The sequence below is a fragment of the Labeo rohita genome, chromosome 20 (genome assembly GCF_022985175.1).
Source record: "Labeo rohita strain BAU-BD-2019 chromosome 20, IGBB_LRoh.1.0, whole genome shotgun sequence".
NCBI classification, from domain to species: domain Eukaryota; kingdom Metazoa; phylum Chordata; class Actinopteri; order Cypriniformes; family Cyprinidae; genus Labeo; species Labeo rohita.
In genome coordinates this window covers 3,074,601-3,093,522 of record NC_066888.1, presented here as the reverse complement: position 1 = coordinate 3,093,522, position 18,922 = coordinate 3,074,601, and the positions used below count along the sequence as shown (strand labels likewise).

The window sequence follows — 18,922 nt, the reverse complement described above, 5'->3', positions numbered from 1 at the left end:
CAGAATTACTATTCCGATACTTTAGAACTATGTCTGACAAAAGGTATTCCTATACTGCAGCATTTAATTTAGCACAGCAAATAATGTCTTGCAGTGCTTTAATAAAGTCAGAAATGTTGCCACAATGATTTGATGGGTTAGCCAGAGTTCTAAAGTGCTACACAACTATTGTGTCATCTTTTATTCAGCTTTTGTTCAGTACAGTATGTTCTTGGAGTCCTCGCATACACAGATCTCCTCAATGATTTTGACAGTAAAGTGCAGTGCCAAGAAATAATCTTGACATTTTAGAGCGTCATTCAACTAAATTCCCTGTGCAATGCATTCTGGGCCCAGTAGCAGCCGTCAGTCACTCCACACGAGTTCGCACATACCTGACATACGTGCCTAAGAGCTTCTTTTTTCGCAACTCACTGGAGTACCCATCAACCCAGAGACTCATTAAGGCCCAGAGTCCACTCAGAGCTTTCAGTGCCTTCATGTCTCCGCAGACTTGTGGAAGAACTGCATGTCACAAATGCTTCTATTCTCTGCTCACACGGCCTCTGTAGGGTTGTGCTTGCCTTGAAGAGGCTTTTGTGTATTGTCTAACTGTAGGCTGACATAAGCCCTGTGAATGTTGCCTTTGAGATGCTACAAACAGACGGTAGGCCAGGAGCTGAAGGAGGTTAATGTTGATCAGGACAGGTCTGTGTGTGCTGTGTGTTTTGTGAGAGGGTTTCTGGGTCCCTAAGGGACAAACATGACCTATGTATCATCTTGGAACAATACCAGATTCTCTCTCTCAGTCATAAAAAAGAGGAAAAATCTTCTCTTTCTTTATTTCTTTCTTTAGTAAAAATATTACAAAATATATTACAAAAACATTAAACGTAAAAACATTTGAAAAGCAACATTTTTCAGGGTTGTGTAAAAATCGTTTTCCATAAGTGTAAAAAAAACTACAGAGCATTGATTTGTGGCAAAAGAGGAGGGGAAATGTTCCCATCATCTTTATTAACACATTTTTCAAATCATCCATGTAGCAAGAAGTACCACACTTTTTTTCTTCTTATAGAGGCGTGATATTAAGATATCACAAGTGTGCATGTGTGATCACTCCTTTTTGCCTATTTTTAAGTGTATTAAAAAGAAAAATGATTCCATATTGTCTGAAATAACCCCAGTTATAAAGCAGTTGTGAATATAGCAAAAAATTCATAGTCATATTATAGGCACATACTATAGAATTGTGTTTTTTTTTTTATGTGTGTTTGGTTGTTTGTTCATTTATTTATATAATTTATATATTTACTTACTTTTTTACTTACATACTAAACCTTTCTGTATATTTCTAGGTTTAAACTTCTTTTTAAATCCCAGATATTTGATGTGATCTTAGCCTTTTGTGCCACCAAGCATCACACAAAATAGAACTGTTATTCAGAACAACTCTTATTTGAATCAAGGGCCTTTTTGCTGTGAGGTACTCACTGAGCCACTGTGCTGCCCTGTGTCAAATATTTCAGACATATTTTATCTTCATATATCTAATATGTACAGTACATACAATAACATTAAAACATGCATGTAATAGTGTACACACGTGTTCACCGAACTTATTACATGATTTGCATTTGAATAGAAATCTTTTGTAACAATATTTTACAGTATTTTACACCATTATACAGTTTTAAAAATTGGTGTCAGTAAATTTTTATTCTTTCTTAAGAAAAAAAATTCAGCAAGGTAAAAAGTGATGGTAAAGACTTATATTAAGATTTCTATTTTAAATAAAAGCTGTTCTTTCAGGGCTGCCAACAGTGTTATCACGCCACACAGCCATTTACTCACGCAGTGCTAGTGAGGTTTGTCTGTACAAGTTCTTGTTTTTCTATATTTATAACATATGGTATAAGCAATATCAATCGAGAAAGAAGAGTGCTGTTTACCTAAATATTAGCATGATTGCAGATGGGATACTGATTTTATCAAAAACAAAAAGTTAATATTTAGTGGCTTACTTAAAAGAACAGTATTGCCTGATTTGCTGTATAGCACCAACAAAAATGGTTCCATACATTCCATACATCTATTTACACTAAGAGCAAATCTGGTTGGGATCATGAGAAAAGATGCCTATTTACAGTTTTTCTCAATTGATTTGACACTTTTCTGCAAAGTAATGTAACTGCTCTCAAAACAATTAACACAGCCATCTAAAAACAAGTTTATCTTAACCAAACAGTTCAACTGCAAAATGAAGCACTACATTTTTATTTACATTTCTGATAACTAGAGATCAGCCTTGTACAGCATTGTGATACAGTTTTAGCCCACTCTCCCCCCCTCTCTTTATTGCAGAACTGTTTTAGTTCAGCAAATAAATAAAAATAAATAAATAAATAAATAAAATCCATTCCTGATAAGCTCCTGTCTCAACATCTGCATCGCTTACCTGGGGATCACGGGGATCACGTGGCACCAGGATGCACTATGGGAAGAAGGCAAGCCAGAGGAGGAAGACTGATGCATTGGGCAATGTTCTGCTGGGAAACCTTGGGTCCTGCCATCCTACCTAAGCATTTTTGCAGACCATGTACACCCTTTCATAGAAACAGTATTCCCTGGAGGCTGTGGCCTCTTTCAGCAGGATAATGTCCCCTACCACTAGGGCTGTAACGATAATCGCACGATGTCGTGAGGCGCGTTTAGTCAATGAAGCCGGTACTTTGATTAGTAGTAAAGCTCCATCACGTGCGTTCAGCTGGAGCGGCAAGTAATACACAGGGCCGTAAAGCACTGACAAGCTACGCCAAAATCGCGATTCGATTTTGCGCGCGATTTTGGCGTAGCTTGTCAGTGATGTACGGCTCTGTGTATTACTTGCCGCTCCAGCTGAACGCACGTGATGGAGCTTTACTACTAATCAAAGTACCGGCTTCACTGACTAAACGCGCCTCACGACATCGTGCGATTATCGTTACAGCCCTACCTACCACAAAGCACAACAAGGAGCACAACAATGACTTTGAGGTGTTGACTTGGTCTCCAAATTCCAAGTTCACAGTTCAATCAAGTATCTGTGGAATGTGCTGAACAAACAAGTCTGATCCATGGAGGCCCCACCTTGCAACTTATAAGACAATATTAAGAAGGTTGTCATAATGTTATGCCTGTTCAATGTATATATAATATACATATAAATATACACACACATGGGAGATTGTTAAAAGTATTAAAGGTATTCCTGTTAAATGTGTTTCTATTTACTGAGAAAAAACAAACAAAAAAACTTTATTTTGGGAACTACGAAGAGGAATGTCAATAAGCTCTTTAAAAATTATCTGTCAAATGCACATATGATCCAAAAGGTGTTTTTAACTGCGCGGCCTACAGAACAGTTGACAGTCATTTCCGTTGGGTCATTTTTCGATGCTTTCTGATCTTCTGACTTTATGGTCATTGGATAGCTAGAGGTATGTGCGTGTTCCTGCTATAAATAAGTCAAGTTTCTGAGACAGCTTGCTTTTGAAATGTCCAGTGCACCAAAGAACTAGGCAACTTACAATGATCGTCCCGTAATGCTATTCCAAAAAGGCGGCAGGCGACCTAGATTTTACTTGTTATTTATCCCACCATTTTACCTATTTCCATTTTTCTTCTTTTGTGTTGGAAAGATCCTTCTCAATCCATCTTACAGAGAGAACATATGGCTGGTTGGCCACATGTCACATTCTGTCTCCTCTGATGCAGCGCCAGGGGGCATTTTTTAGGGTGGACAGCATTATAAATTGTTCTAGGCTGTTTCACAGCATGGGGTCCTTCCACATTACAAATAGTCAACATTTTTTTTCCCCCCAGATGATTTCTGTCTGTAACCTTGGATTTTAATCATTGCTTTATTTAAAATTCATTTTCATCTTCTGGCATTGATCATTGCTAAAAAGTGGACGAGGATTCATTGATTAGTGTGAGACATATTGGCAATGCTCATCAACGCAGCAGGGAGGGTGGCTACATGCAGAGCAAGATGAGGTTTTCATATGGTAATGGTCTCTTACTGTGAACCGTTTTTTGATGTGGGCATGCTCTAGAGGCTCTGATATGAGAAATAAATGTGCATTAGTGTGCTATGACCCGAGACAAAGAGATCATCACAAATCACAGAAGGACTTCTTCATGAAAGATTTTCTCATCTTGTTTAGACAGCAAGGAACCATTTATCTCACAGACTGGTTTTCACAGCACTTCCACCATTACATTACTGCCCTTTTCTAAGATTTGTTTATTTCGTTGGAGTTTAATACAGATTAGTGCTGGCCAGACAGCTGCCTGTGTCTGCAGTCTTTTGATGCTTTGGCAAGCAAATCTGGGACTGTTGGGGAGTGTGAAAAGGCTCCTTTTGTGCTTCATCAGCATGGCTGATGTCTTAGTAGCTGGAAAACATCCTTACAATGCAACAGCAGATTTCAGGTACCTTTCTGCCAATGATGAGCCTCATTTTTGGACTGAAATCTTGCTGTACCTTGCTGAAAAAGCCATTTTAGACCAGCATGAATTTCTATGCTGGGTCAAGATGCTTTGATGCTGGTCTTAATGGTTGTCTGCAAGACCAGCACCAAACCCACACAAACTAGCATATGTTGCTCTATACTGTAAGGCCTCAGATACTCTGATCTCCTCTCTGATTTAGGCAGCTAAACCAAATGATATTAGTAAACCTTGCAGCTGGTAACAATGAATGGATTTCCTACATTGTGTCCATGGTTTGTGATTATGTCAAAACATCAGCAGTGCTAAAAATTCCCCAGAAATGAGAAGGTTAATACCACCTGGTGTATGACTTTAGGTCAGTGGTTCTCAAACTGGGGGCAACCATATGGTGCTAGGGGGGGCCGCATAGAAATTCTAGAATGTAGATTAGGAAATTATTTTAAAACATTATTTTACCTGTGTATACGTCAGGATTGTCAACCTATGTAAACTATGACGTATTTAAAAAAAAAATTAGAGCCCTGCATTTCAGCCTGAGCCCGACAGGCCCCGACTTTTTTTTATGCCCCTAGGGCCGGGCTTCGGGCCAATTTTCATGTCATGGTTCAGACGTGGGCCGGGCTTCGGGCCTGTTTTAGGCTTCTCCTTATTTTTATATTTTAGATATCCACCAATTCCACCAATTGATGGAAACAACATGAGACTTTACTTCCGCTTTAACTTTCGAGACCGGCTTGGAAGGCGTTTGGTGTCTCTGTCAGCAGCAGCAGCAAACGCGTCTTCAGCGTAGCTGAAACAGTTCCGCATTCAAGTGCATGCAATAGGCTAAAGCTTGCCGAAAAGCAATTTATTAATGAACTAGTGTTTTCTGAGCCAGTGTAGCAAGGATGAAGTTGCCAATCCTGACTTGCCATCTCCTCTTTGGATGCGCCTTTAGAGAAATGCATCTTTGCAGATTATGTAATGAAAGAGTTTTTGTTTTCGATTTGAAGTAATAATTTAAAGCTTTCTATAGATATATTTATCATGTCTGTGATGCATGTAGCCTATTCACTGAGTTTCGATTCATTTTTGTGAAGCGCTCCTGTTGAGACGACAGAAAGTGCATCATGTTTGTTTTCTTTATTTTATAAAAGCACCGTTAACGTTTTGTTGATATTGTGAGTTACACAAATAAAAGTAGACCCTTTATAGTTCCGAATGTTGTATTACTCTTACTTTTATGAGAAAAATGACAGAATATGTTCAATTGTTTTCACTGAAAAAATGCAAGTGATTTTGCTGGCGCCTCCATGTCCTGCAAAACGCGCTTCAGCTTCCACTCTCCGCACAAATGATTGGATATGCGCCTAATAGCACACATTTATCTAGGTTTAACGTTTATAACATTGTTTTATACTTAAACTGTTTTATATATATATATATTTATTTTATTTTAGGGAAGTCATGATGATTTGAGAAGGCAAAATTGATCAAACAGACTAAGATCAGTCTTCCGCTGGCCGCTTAGTCGTTACTTTAAAAAAACTAACATTTATATTTAACAGATAAAAAAAATGCTTCGAACGTTTTTCTAAAATAACTTAATAAAAAAACTAAACGAAATATAATCACATTGCCATACAAAACACATATAAAACTGAACCATTTTAATAGCTGGAACAGTAGTATAAGCTATTTTGGGAGACGAGGAGAAAAAGATGGGCTCGGGCCGGACTCGGGCCGAGAATTCTGATAAGCTGTCGGGCCGGGCTAGGGCCTGAGCATCTCGGGCCAGGGTCAGGCTAGGGCCTATCCAGGACTGTAACAGAAATATGAAAAAAAAATAAATTTTATGCAGCACACTACGCTGAAATGTCACCAAAACTTCCGTTGATGTACTAGTGCACAGGACGGTTTGCCATGAACACGCTGATAAATGATAAAAGACTCGTTTAAAATGGATACGTTTTTAGATAGAGGATGCAGTGTCTCAGCTGAGAAGGTTAATACAGAAGTGGCTAGCTTGAAAAAAAACTGAGTAAATTTGAGGACTCGTACATAAAATATGGCTTTATGGAATATAGCGACGGCAGACCACAGTGCACACAGTGTTTGAAGATTTTATCCATTGAAGCGCTGAAACCATGTAAAACCATGTGGAGCATGCGAATAAAAATAAGGACACACTAGTGTTCTCGAGTCATTGCATGAAATAAAGGAATTTCTTGAAGTCTAGATTTCATCTACGGTATCTTTCAGTTCTTTCTGTTACTGCCTCTACATAGCACCACTTTTCTGTATTACCCAGCAGTAGCAGGTTGTTGCTGAGGTCTAGAATGACTCCAGATTTACTCTAATACTTCTGAGATATTACTCATTTAAGTTTCAGGAACAGGTGATGGTAAGTCTGTTTATGCTTTCTGCCAGAAGAGAATACAAAACTTAGAGAGCTACCATCTGTTACCATGGCAACTCAAAGCTATCTGTCCATCATCTGAGCTTGCTGAACTTTACAGCATTTGTAGCTAGCTACAGGCAGGGGCAAAGCTAGAGGATGCCACTTTTGACCTAAACTTGGCCAACCCGCTTACAATCACTGTTTCTGTTTCTTATTTTCTTTACAAGAATTGTGTTTATTTAAAACCATCTCTTTACGACCATAACACACAGAGATGTTTTAGCCACAGATTCCAGGTGAATGGTGAACAGTAGATATACAAGACTGAATCAAAACTTTGCATGCATTTTTTTGGTGTATGTGTCACATTTAGAAACATGACTCTCAAATGTATGCACTAATATATACTGCTATGTGAGACCACAATATACAGTAAGTCACAAATGGATATGTTATTTTTATCTGTAATGCACAAATACGTGTAAACGTGGTGCATACTGGAAAATAGGTGCTAAGTTTGTGTTTGATGCATCACATTTAAATGTGCAGAAAATAGCCAATTTTACATTCTGCATTTATGTGCATATTCACATTCTTTACATGAAGATTCAAAAGACAACTTTTTTTTTCCTTTGTTCTGAGTTCAATTTAGGTATGAGCTATTGCAATTAAATTATTTTGACTATTGAATGTTAAACATTCAATGTTTACTTTTTCAGTTTCAGTTTTCAAGATGTTTTGTTTTTTGTTTTGTTTTGTTTTGATTTTTAGTTTGTTTTGTTTTGTTTTTTCCATGAAGCTGTTATGTAGCTGTGACAAACTCTAGTCGCTTATAGACACTGTTAACAAAAGTTACACTCAGGGTCCAGCCACAATAAATATTTTGACCTCTTGGCATTCTTTTTTTTTTTTTATATGACAGATTTCAAATTTAGAAATAGAAAATAGAGTTCTTCATTAGCCTCTAGTCAGCATAGAATATGAAGTGGCTACAGTGCTGTCAACTTTGAAAGTGACCGGGTTGTTGACATTATAGTGATTTGTATTGAGAGAGACAGAGACAATGACCATGTCAACTGAAACCTCGCTGAAGGTCATGGCTGCATCATTGCTGTGGCTCTCTTCTCAATAGGAAGCCAAATCATTCAGTCTATTCACACTTAAGTGTGTTACAGGCAGCTCATAAATCATTGCTGTATTCATTGCTTGATTTGTTTGAGAGGGTAATTAAAATTGCTGCTATATGGCTTAACGAATGCAAAGGGCATTTGTGTGTTAGTCGTACTGCAGAGAAGCTACAATACAGAATGTGGTGTTTTCTGATCATCCATGGTGGTGCTGCTGGCGTTAGTGTACACTAGTGATTGCTTCTACAGATAAAGTTGCAGTTGCCTTCACTTCTGGGAACTCAGTTGTGAATGTATATGAAGAGTTCATATGCAAAAACAGCTAAAAGCCATCTCGGTTAAAAATGAGATAATGATACTGAGTGAATGCTCCTGACACACTTTTTGTGCACTTGCGGACTTACAATGGCCACCACATGCGTGTGTTCGTTAAGCCCACAGGATCGTAGGGTGTCCTTTTAGCATTCAGAAGGGTGCTTGTGAGCGCCCCTCAATGCACACTTCTGTTGAGCTTGCACTGAAGCGAGCTTCGTGGCAGACTTCTACCCAACAGTCAACGCGGCATTACATCACAAAAGTGCAGACTCAGAGGAAGACCGCAAGGGTTTAGAGTGCAATTTGGGACAGGGCCATTTTTGTTTGTTACATTGGTCAGTTTATACTGACACATATGGGCATGGATGAAGCATCAGACAAAAGCAAAATTTATTTTTTAGCAGCTGTATTAAGCAGATAGTCATGATTTATTTATTTACATGAGTGAAAGTCTTCAGAAGTGCATGGCATGTATTTTTTAATGATCATTTGAGATGATGTAGTTACAGCAATAACAGCAAGAATGTACAGGACAATGCTAAGGGGCAAAAGCAGATATTGCCAGGTGGGTGAAGTCTTTGGTATGTCTTTGACTATGTAACGTCTCAGGTTACGTATGTAACCCTGGTTCCCTGAGAAGGGAACGAGACACTGCGTCCTCTAGACTTGTGGCCATGCTTCGGACACAAGCTTCAGACGAAGAAGCGGACGTTGTGTTCGACCGGCGCCCTTTTATACAATGCGGTCGCACTGGTATGACGCGCCAGCAGCGACGAGTCGCGCCGGCAGTGACGTCATAGGCTGTCGCCGGCCAGTACCTTGTAGTTTTTGTATATAGCTTCAGACACGGGTCACGTAGGAGACGTTCCCCAATAGCGACCTCTAGAGGACACAGTGTCTCGTTCCCTTCTCAGGGAACCAGGGTTACATACGTAACCTGAGACGTTCCCTTTCGAGGAACTCGAACTGCGTCCTCTAGAGGTTGCTATTGGGGAACGGTTATACCCACGCTGCCATGCTGAGGGGAGTGCAAGCCAGACACAAAGGTGAGCACTAAGTACCAGCCTCACCTAAGTAGGGGAAGCTGCCCCAAAAGGACGTCCAGGCGGCTGTCAGTGACTTAATCCCTTCGGCCAACGGCCTGAGCTGCATACCCAAGGACTTACCTGTAAGGTCCAGGCTAATGAAGCCTGGCTGAGGGCAGAGTTTAGACTTGGAATCAGAAAAGAGATTCCTTTAAGGGATATAGCCTACAGTCTAGGAAGGTAGTCTAGACTTTGGCCCGTCACCAGGGAGTTTGCCTATTGCTTGTGTAACCCTGCTCGAAGGGAAAGTAGCATAGGTCAAAGCACCCCATTCAGAAGTATCGTTTTCTAGGCGATACATAGGTCGAGTGTAGCCCAAGATTCCGGGGCTAAACAACTCAAGAAAGGGTACGAAGCTGAGCGCGTGATCCCCACCATACAGGATTTTAGAAAGAACACAAGAAGCTAGTGTGCGTTCTTACCACAAAAGTGGATTTTAGGATGTGTCCGGCGAGCCTGGACACTGAAATACCATTCTGAGAGGAGCTCTGGGAAACAGAGAACACAAACCCCAGGAAGAGGGGAGGTTCCGAGTACTCAGGGAGCCGAATCGTGCTCAACGTGACCCTTCTGCAGAAAGGGGAGCACTATAGTGCTCAGTATGAGCGGCCTGAATGGGATGCCCTAGAGCAGAGGAGATATGATTCTCAAGAGACGAGAAACCTGGTTGCTCAACAAGGTATAGCATGCTCACAGAAGACCCTCAATTTAGAGAGGAGCAAAGAATGCCGACTTTACGTCATCCCACCAGGGGCTGCTACCTGGAAAGCCAGAGCCATAGGGAGCGGAGGTCCCCCTCTTGGCATAGAGAGGAACGTCTGAGCTCCGACTGAGAATGACAAGCTCACAAGGGACCCTCAGTGAGGGGAGCAATTGTCAAGCTCATGCAATGTCAGGAGAGACATCACAGGGGCAGAGAGAAAATACTGCTGTCTGCGGGGCTTCTAGAATGCCCCAATAAATAGAGCAGCTTCCGCACACACAAGTGGTGAGAGGGAAACACATCGGACGGCAGCAAGCGGCCGATCTATCCGATGAGATAAGAACTCCACCCTAGTAACCAAGGCGAGCATATAGCAGCCACAGGATAGATACCCCGCAACAAGGAGGACACCTCTGTACGGCGTACCTAAGCATCCTTATTAAAGAAGGAGGCACTGCTATGCTCTTCTCCCGACAGGAGGGATAAACGGGCAGAAATGAGGTAGTGACCTGTACTGCCAAAAAAACGTAAGCCAGGAAGCCTTGGATGCCGGCATGGAGTAATACGGTTCCCGTGCGCACAAATGTGACCGAAACCAGGGCACGTTGGGCAACAGCAAGCGGCCGACTAATCCAACGTGACAGCGATGGGACGCACAGCAGTTGAAAGGTAGGCACCTAACCTACTGAGAGGGAAGGGCCTACTTATTCTGCCCAGGAGAGCTTGCTCGAATGGCCCTGCATAGCAGGGGAGCACAGCCTGCACACTCCGTGTCGAGAAGACATCGTAATGGTAGAGGAGAGGTCAAAGGACCCGAGTCGCTGATTGCATAAAGCTCCAAGAGGCGTCCTCACCTTCCGCCAGGAGGGGCTTTAGCTGTATTTGCCCAAGCAATCCGTGCTCTAGACCCCTCAGCTCGTAGCTGGGGTGAGCACCAAAGGCTACCCCTCCAAGGAGGGGAGCCAATCTTAGGGCGACAGAAATGGCTAGAAAGGGAGATCATCACCTTCTGCCAAAAGGATTCTAGCTATATTCACCCAAACAATCCGTGCTCTCCTTCTCAAAGGAGAGCGTGAGCCCTGTTCAGCCAACCCGCAGGTATGCATGAACAGAGGCCTAAACATGCTTTAAAACAGGCTGCCGCTCCTCAGAGTCAGCACCGAGAAAGAGGTTTCCGCAGAAACGTCTAAAGCATGAGGAATGGGTGGATAGCTCAGCATCAGAAAGCCCCTCAGGGCGAGGCATGAGAAGAGTATGATGTACTCAGCCATAGACGTCAGGGGCATCTCGTGAAGAGACTTCTGAGAACCTGCCAAGACGAAGGACAGAAAAAGTCCTGGAAGAAATAAAGGTGAGCAGAGATAAAAACCAGAAAAAGGTTACCTGAATAGCGATCAACAAGCCCTGGGGGTTGCAGTAATGTGGCGAGGGACCCAAATTTTACGAAAGCTACCTTGTAGCATCCAGAAATGCTCCTGCAGCAACAGAAGGCAAATCCAACGAAGGAAGGAGATATCAGCAGTATCCAGGGGTCCCATCCATGGGGGGGCGTCCTACCCTGAAACATAGGATGAACACAGCAGCCCAAACGCACATACTGCAGCACAAAAAGCTTAATATTTTCCAATAAAAGAGGATCATGAAATAGAACGAACCCAGCACATCATATGGTCCAGCAGTAAGAGACTGCAGATCTACGCAGCAGGGGAATTAGAGAGGGGAGGTGAGCCACCCCGAGAAAGATGCGAGCTGATGTTACTTGCTCTGGTCCGGACGAGAGCGTTGAGAACGCCTCGCCTGAACCACCTCCCTCAAATCCTGGCGACCTCCCCTCGGCCCGCGCCCTCTCCTGGAGCCACCCGCAGGCGGAGGAGGGGCGCGGGCCTCCACACTAGCCTTCTGTGCCTGTCTCCGATCCTCAGACCGGGACGGGCCAGGACCCCTTTGGTGTTCGGCCTCGGACCTGGTCCTTAGCGGAATAAAGGTTTTGAAGTCAGCAGAGCGTGCCTTCGCCTCCTTAAACTTCTCGATCACCGTCTCGACAGAAGTACCGGAAAGTTCAGAAGGTGAAACCGGCGCGTCGAGAAGACAGCCCTTCTCTTTCCTCCCGAGGTCGGCCAGGTTTACCCAGAGATGTCTCTCCGTAACCACCATGGCCGCCATAGACCTGCCCATGGCAGTGGCGGCCTGCTTGGTACCACGGAGAGCCAAATCCGTGGTACGGCGAAGCTCCGCTACCTCATCAGGGGAAAGTCCCTGACCTTTGTCCAGGTCCTTCAGCAGGTCGGCCTGATAGGCCTGAAGCACCGCCATAGTGTGCAACGAAGCCACAGCCTGACCCGCTGCCGCGTATGCCCTGCCATTCAAGCTAGATGCTTTCTGAAGGGGCTCGGTTGGCAGGGAAGGAGCCTTAAGAGAGGACGCTTCACCCAAGGAGAGATAGCTCGCAAGCATCTCTTCAATAGGGGGCATTTTCTCATAGCCATTCTCGTGCATTCCCTCAATATTTGCATAACTGGTCTGTTGGAACCTATGAATGCGCGAGGAAAATGGCTTACTCCACGCTTTCACGACCTCCGTATGGAGATCGGGAAGGAATGGAAGGCTTACCTGAGCTGGGGGGTTATGGTCCGATAGGAAGCGCTCGTCAAGGCGGCCCCGTGGCGCTGCCTTTTTCATGCGCTTCCACAGGAGATCCAAAGAGAACGTTGTGTTTGACCGGCGCTCTTTTATACAATGCGGTCGCACTGGTATGACGCGCCAGCAGCGACGAGTCGCGCCGGCAGTGACGTCATAGGCTGTCGCCGGCCAGTACCTTGTAGTTTTTGTATATAGCTTCAGACACGGGTCACGTAGGAGACGTTCCCCAATAGCGACCTCTAGAGGACGCAGTACGAGTTCCTCGAAAGGGAACTTCCTGTTTCATCAAGACATATGTTATCACAGAAAAGAAACTGCACTCATCAGTGCATTTCATAGGGTCTTTAAGCAAAGAAGAAAACGATTAAAGTAATACTCTAGTTAGTAAGACTCTAGTTGCTTTGCAGCATGCTAAAAATAAGAAACATTTCCAGGAGTCTTCCTGTTTGCATTCAGTAGGAACAACAGGCAATGCAAGGTAAATATTTAATAACTCTGACCCAGAGAAAAAAAGATCAAAGTGAAGATTGGGTGTTTGACTTTGAGCGAATAGTGAGTCAAAGCCGTTACCTTCCACATTCTCTCCTCTTTTTCTATTACAAAGAGTTGAAGGCTAATGTTGAGTGGCACTCCTACATATTAAATCAGCAATGGACTTGAATTATCAGACATATAAGGCATGTAATCTGTATGATGTAAGTATATTTATTTAAGTAGTTAAGACTTAGTGTTTTCACTTAAGTGTTTTCACACTGAAGTGAACATGCTAATCTTTGCCACATTCTTTTAATATGAGGAACGAGGGGTTGCACTTTGCTATCAACATTCAGACTGCAGGATTTTTTGTAGTTGTGTTTCCTCTTGTTTTGAGGTTGATTTAATGAAGGGCCTAGTATGAATATGTATTGATTTTTTTTTTTTCTCCTTAACACTCAAAGAATATGGTAAGGAGAATTTGCCTGGCAGCACTTAGACGACTGCTGAAATTAGTAGCAGAGAGATCCCACAGACTGTTCGAGGCTGAGAAAGTTTGAGGAAGTGAATAATGAATTAGGAGAGCACTGTATCATGTGATTTATTACTTAATTAGCTTATTGCTAGCATATATTCAAAAAGACATGTGCCGGTAAGCTTTATTACTGGGTCCACTTTAATGTAAGCAGGAGTGACATGACTTTTTACTTTTACACCTACAACTTTTTTTTTTTTTTTTTTTTTGCATGTTGTATCATAAAATATAATTTAACCTAATGAATCTGCAAATAAAAGTTCTTGAAATGTAAAACTCTTATTCTGTGAGTTATAACATTTAAAAAATATTGATTGTAAATCCTTTAGAGGATATTAATGCACAGAAATGTACATCTTCTACGGTCACCTCAGGAGGATAATGTTCATGTATGATAGGGATTTTATTCCTGTACCTAATTTATAAATGTTAAAACTTACAGTGTTAAAGCTTACCCATATTGCAGTACAGTACAGTAGATTAATGTGACATGTATACTGAAATATACTGAAATCCAGTGTTGGTGTTATGTAATGGATTTATTTATATTTTCTATGATTTTACAAAAGTGTGGCTCTGCTTCATGTTTCTATTCCATTAACACTGTAATATTAATGTTGGAATTAAGTGTGCAGGAAAGTGTTCACAGGGTCATCATCACTTAGCCTAATGATGGGGGCCCTGCAGAATTTCAAATGCTACAAATGCTCCATTCCATCCTCCAAATATCACAAAATCACTTTCATGGCCGTTTGGTGGAGGAGGCCTGCAGATCTTTGCCCAGACTCAAACAAGAGGCCATTAATCTCATTCAATCGATTCATCTCCTGCATGTGTCGTGATACCATTTTGATGAGCTCTAACCTCAGGCTAAATTTACCCCTTAGGTCATGTACTGTAGATGGCCTATGTAAATCTATACACAAGGATTAGTTATCTGTTTGATACTGAATGCCCTCATCAAAGACCATATGGTTGTTTGATACTTGCAGCCACAAGTATGTTCATTCATTTCTGAATCTCCTGAGCACAGTAGTTCTTGTGAAACATTGTCATCTAATTCACAACATGTGCTTAAGCTCATCATTTTGTTCTTGAGATCATGCTAATGATTTTAAATATACATTTATACATATATATATATAGTAGTTGAGATGTAGTTGCAAAATTATTTATAGTTAGTAGAATGTCTAAAGTTGACTGTCAAAATAAAGTATAACCTTTCAAAGTAGCTACAATCATTCTGGAATGGAACACAATGGAACTTGATGCTTTCAGACTACATATTTTGCTCCAGTATGTTTCACTTCAGTGTTCGGTTGGTGTGGATTTTTTTTTTTTTCAGGGTTCGCTGGATTGCTTTAATTCCATACCTGCTTGCTGAAATGAATATATATTGATTACGAAAAAATTGCCTATTAAAGCATAATGCATTTCTCATTGCTGCTTGTTTCTGCAGAAATGACCTTCGACAAGCACCTTGCATTTTTTCATATCTGTGACAGATAGACACGTGCTGATTTGTGTATGTTAAGATTTTGTAATAAAACATACAGATAACAGGTATCAACAGCTGCAGCTTGAATACACAATGATGATGAAAATGTTTCAAGGTTTGGTGCCAAATGATTCAGTGTGAGTACAGAACTTCAGGGAGAATCAAACTGGGTTTCAGGCAAAGCAATTGAAGAGTATGTAATTATGACCTAAACATTTGCTGTATAAAGTTGCTATACAGGCTGTTCTTTGGACTACATTTTGTTTATACTGATGATGACGGTTGCATATGATTTAGTCCCTGGCCAAGAGATCAAGGTACTGTGCTCCTGTCTGCTGGCTGCCGCAGTGATAGAGGCTTTCTGGGAGAGATTTGATGCCTGGGGCTGACTTTTTGTTGGAGCCATTGATCGGAGAGACAGAATTGGATTGTGTAGCTTATTACTGGTGTCAGCGAACATTACATGGGGGAGAGATAGAGCCCTTCTTCATCGGTGCAGGCCCCTGCTGCAACTCAAATTACTTTTATCACTCTTGGCTACGCTGGTACCACCCACAGCGGAGAAACACCAGACATTATGCTCTCCGTCGCAGTGAAATTCTGCAATAACCTTCTAAATGTTTGCCGCCATCTGTGAGACATCAGGTATTATATCAGAGAAGTTGCAACATTCAACAAGCATCTATGTTGTGGGTTGTTCCCTTTCTAATGAGAAAAAGCAATATATTGTGTGTTGTCTTACCATAATGTGTTAATGCTGCTCAATATCTTGAATATGGGAATTGAAATTGACTATAATAGTTTGTAACATTGGCAAGTCATTACTGCCATCATCATTGTGAATGGTTTTATTTTCTTTAGAATACAATTTAACTTTATCAGACAATTCTCTAAAAAGACAATGAAATGTTGTTGGCCAGTGCAGTGTAATTGGAAATCTCAGTCACACCAGCCTGGATATGCAAGTAGGGAACCAAGCTGCCAAAACAGAGTGAGCTGCCTACTGTGCACTCAAAAAAATGATTCTTTAAACCTACTTAATTCAGTTATGGACAGTGGTTCCACACAACCAAATTGTTTTTGATGAACATGAATGGAATTTTTTGAATCTATGCAAACTCTTTGTGTTGTGACAACACAGCTGAATGAGGAAGAATTTATGTGAAATAGTAATGTCCAACCAACTCAATTTATTCACTTCCCTGCAACTTAAACCGGTTAAGTTTAGTGAACATGTTTTGGCTTATTAAAAACTGGCCAAATATGTTTCACTTTATCAACATAAGGAAGTTTGTTTCAGACAACTCATTTAAATTATGGACAGTGGTTCCATCCAATTGGTTCCAGTTACTTTAACTAAATGATTTCAAGTTAAAGTTACTCCCTTCAACAAAGCATTTTTTGTGTGATTATTTTGCAATGAGTCACAAAAGACAAGATGTCACAAATTATCAAGTGTATTTGTTAAACAAGAGCAACAATTACAGTTACAACCACATTATAAAAATTACAGAAATATTAAACTACTGTCATTTTCTAATTGGCATATAAAGGTAACCAATCAAACCTTAATCCAGGAACAGGAACTGGCTCCAGAAATAACTTCTGCAGTACTCCAAATGTGTACCTGATTTCAGGAGTTCAAGTTTAGACCATATATCAGTCCCAGCAACAAGTTTTTTCATAGGGTTTACTGCTAAGGTCCTGAAGAACTTTATCTTCCAACACTCCAACATCTGCTGGGCTGTCTTCAATGTCTGCACCTTCAAATCGTATGACATAGATTCCCATGATTCCTCTGGATCACCTCCTGAGTGCTGCCAACGTCTGTATCCTAGAGAGGATATTTAAAAGAATGGAGTACTTAAATTCTTGCGTATTAAATTTACCTTAGCATTTATCATCCTTGAAAATACCAATAAGTAAATTAATTAATTAATAAAACAACTTACCATATACTCCATAATAACACTGCTAGTGTCTTCATTCGGGTACTTCAACGTCATTTGTCTAAAGATGCAGACAACAACAAAATTCATGAGATTTAGCCTTTACATTTTTCAAAAAAAAACAAAAAACAAAAAAAAACCCTTTGAAAAATTTCATTATTATTCTGTCTGATCATTTCCTTACGGGAAATACAAATTAAATTTCCCAATTAAAGGGATGGTTCACCCAAAAATGAAAATTCTGTCATTAATTACTCACCCTCATGTCGTTCCAAACCCACAAGACCTTCATTCATCTTCGGAACACAAATAAAGATATTTTTGATGAAATCTGAGAGCTTTCTGACCCGGCATAGACAGTACTGCAACTGAAATGCTCCCAGACCCAGAAACGTAGTAAGGACACCAGTAAAACAGTGTAAAAATCAGTGGTTCAACCATAATTTTACAAAGCAGTGAGAATACTTTTTGTGTGCAAAGAAAACAAAAATATTGACTTTATTCAACAATTCTTCTCCAAATTGCGTCTTCTGCCATTATCGAGAGTACCTCTTTGCATAACGCATGCGTGTGATTCTGCTGACGTAGAACATGCATGCGCTGGGCCTTGTTTGCTTGCAGAGGAAAGCAATGTGCATGCATCGTGATACTCTCCATAATGGCAAAATACGTGATTTGGAGGAGAAGAATTGTTGAATAAAGTTATTTTTGTTTTCTTTACCCATAAAAAGTATTCTTGTAGCTTTGTAAAATTATGGTTGAACCACTGATGTCACATGGACTATTATATCAAAGTCCTTACTACGTTTCGGGGCTTGGGAATATTTCAGTTGTGTTGGTGTCTATGCAGGGTCAAAAAGCTCTCTGATTTTATCAAAAATATCTTAATTTGTATTTTGAAGATGAACGAAGGTCTTACAGGTTTGCTAATCAAAGTTTTACTAAATGTTCCAGGCAGGGGTGTTGGAGCTAAACTCCAGAACACTGGCTCTCCAAGAGCAGGTTTGACATGCCTGCCTTGCTTTAGAATGTATTGTTTTTGGGAAGCTAATGTATTCGCAATATCTGTCAGTTTACAGTAATACCATATATTTTATATTTACTATATTAATAACCCAATTCTTATTATATCTGTCTTTTTTGTTAATGCCTATGACCATAACCCTAAAACTCAGTGGCTGGTGAGACAATGTTTTAAAGGGGTCATCTGATCCAAAACTCACTTTTACATGTTGTTTGAACATATATGCATGTTGGCAGTATGTGTACACAACCACCCTATGATGATAAAAATCCACCCAGTGGTATTTTTTAATCATTGTAAGTAATATGCCCTTTTTCAAATCAGGTCATTCTCAGCTTCTAGTTGGTGTGACGTCACACCGATCAAGGCCACTCCCACAATAGTTGATTTACATGACCGTCTGATCTTAGACCTGCCCTAAATGAGCCGAGTGAGAGCTGAGAACAGTCTGACCACCATTATTGTATTTAAAGGAACATGCAACAGAATGGCCCACTCTGAAAAGGGCTGATTTTGATATGGTAAAATGGGTGTTTTTTACACTACCACTGAGAAATTTTAACAAAAGTATGCTATGGACTTCTCATTAAGACTCTAAAGAATCATATCAACAGCATCTGATGACCCCTTTAACATGATTACAAAAGTTTTTGTTGAGTGTAGCTGTTCTTACCTGTGTAGTGGGGACCAAGAGGGTTTAATGCTTTATCCAAGGA

The 18,922-nt window shown here is 40.9% G+C and overlaps 1 protein-coding gene across 12 annotated transcripts in view; it reads left to right on the top strand.

Annotated features, from left to right (window-relative positions):
- The window catches only part of nrxn3b (neurexin 3b), a 317,541-nt gene that overhangs the window by 257,675 nt on the left and 40,944 nt on the right, over positions 1-18,922 (top strand). The window lies entirely within an intron of this gene.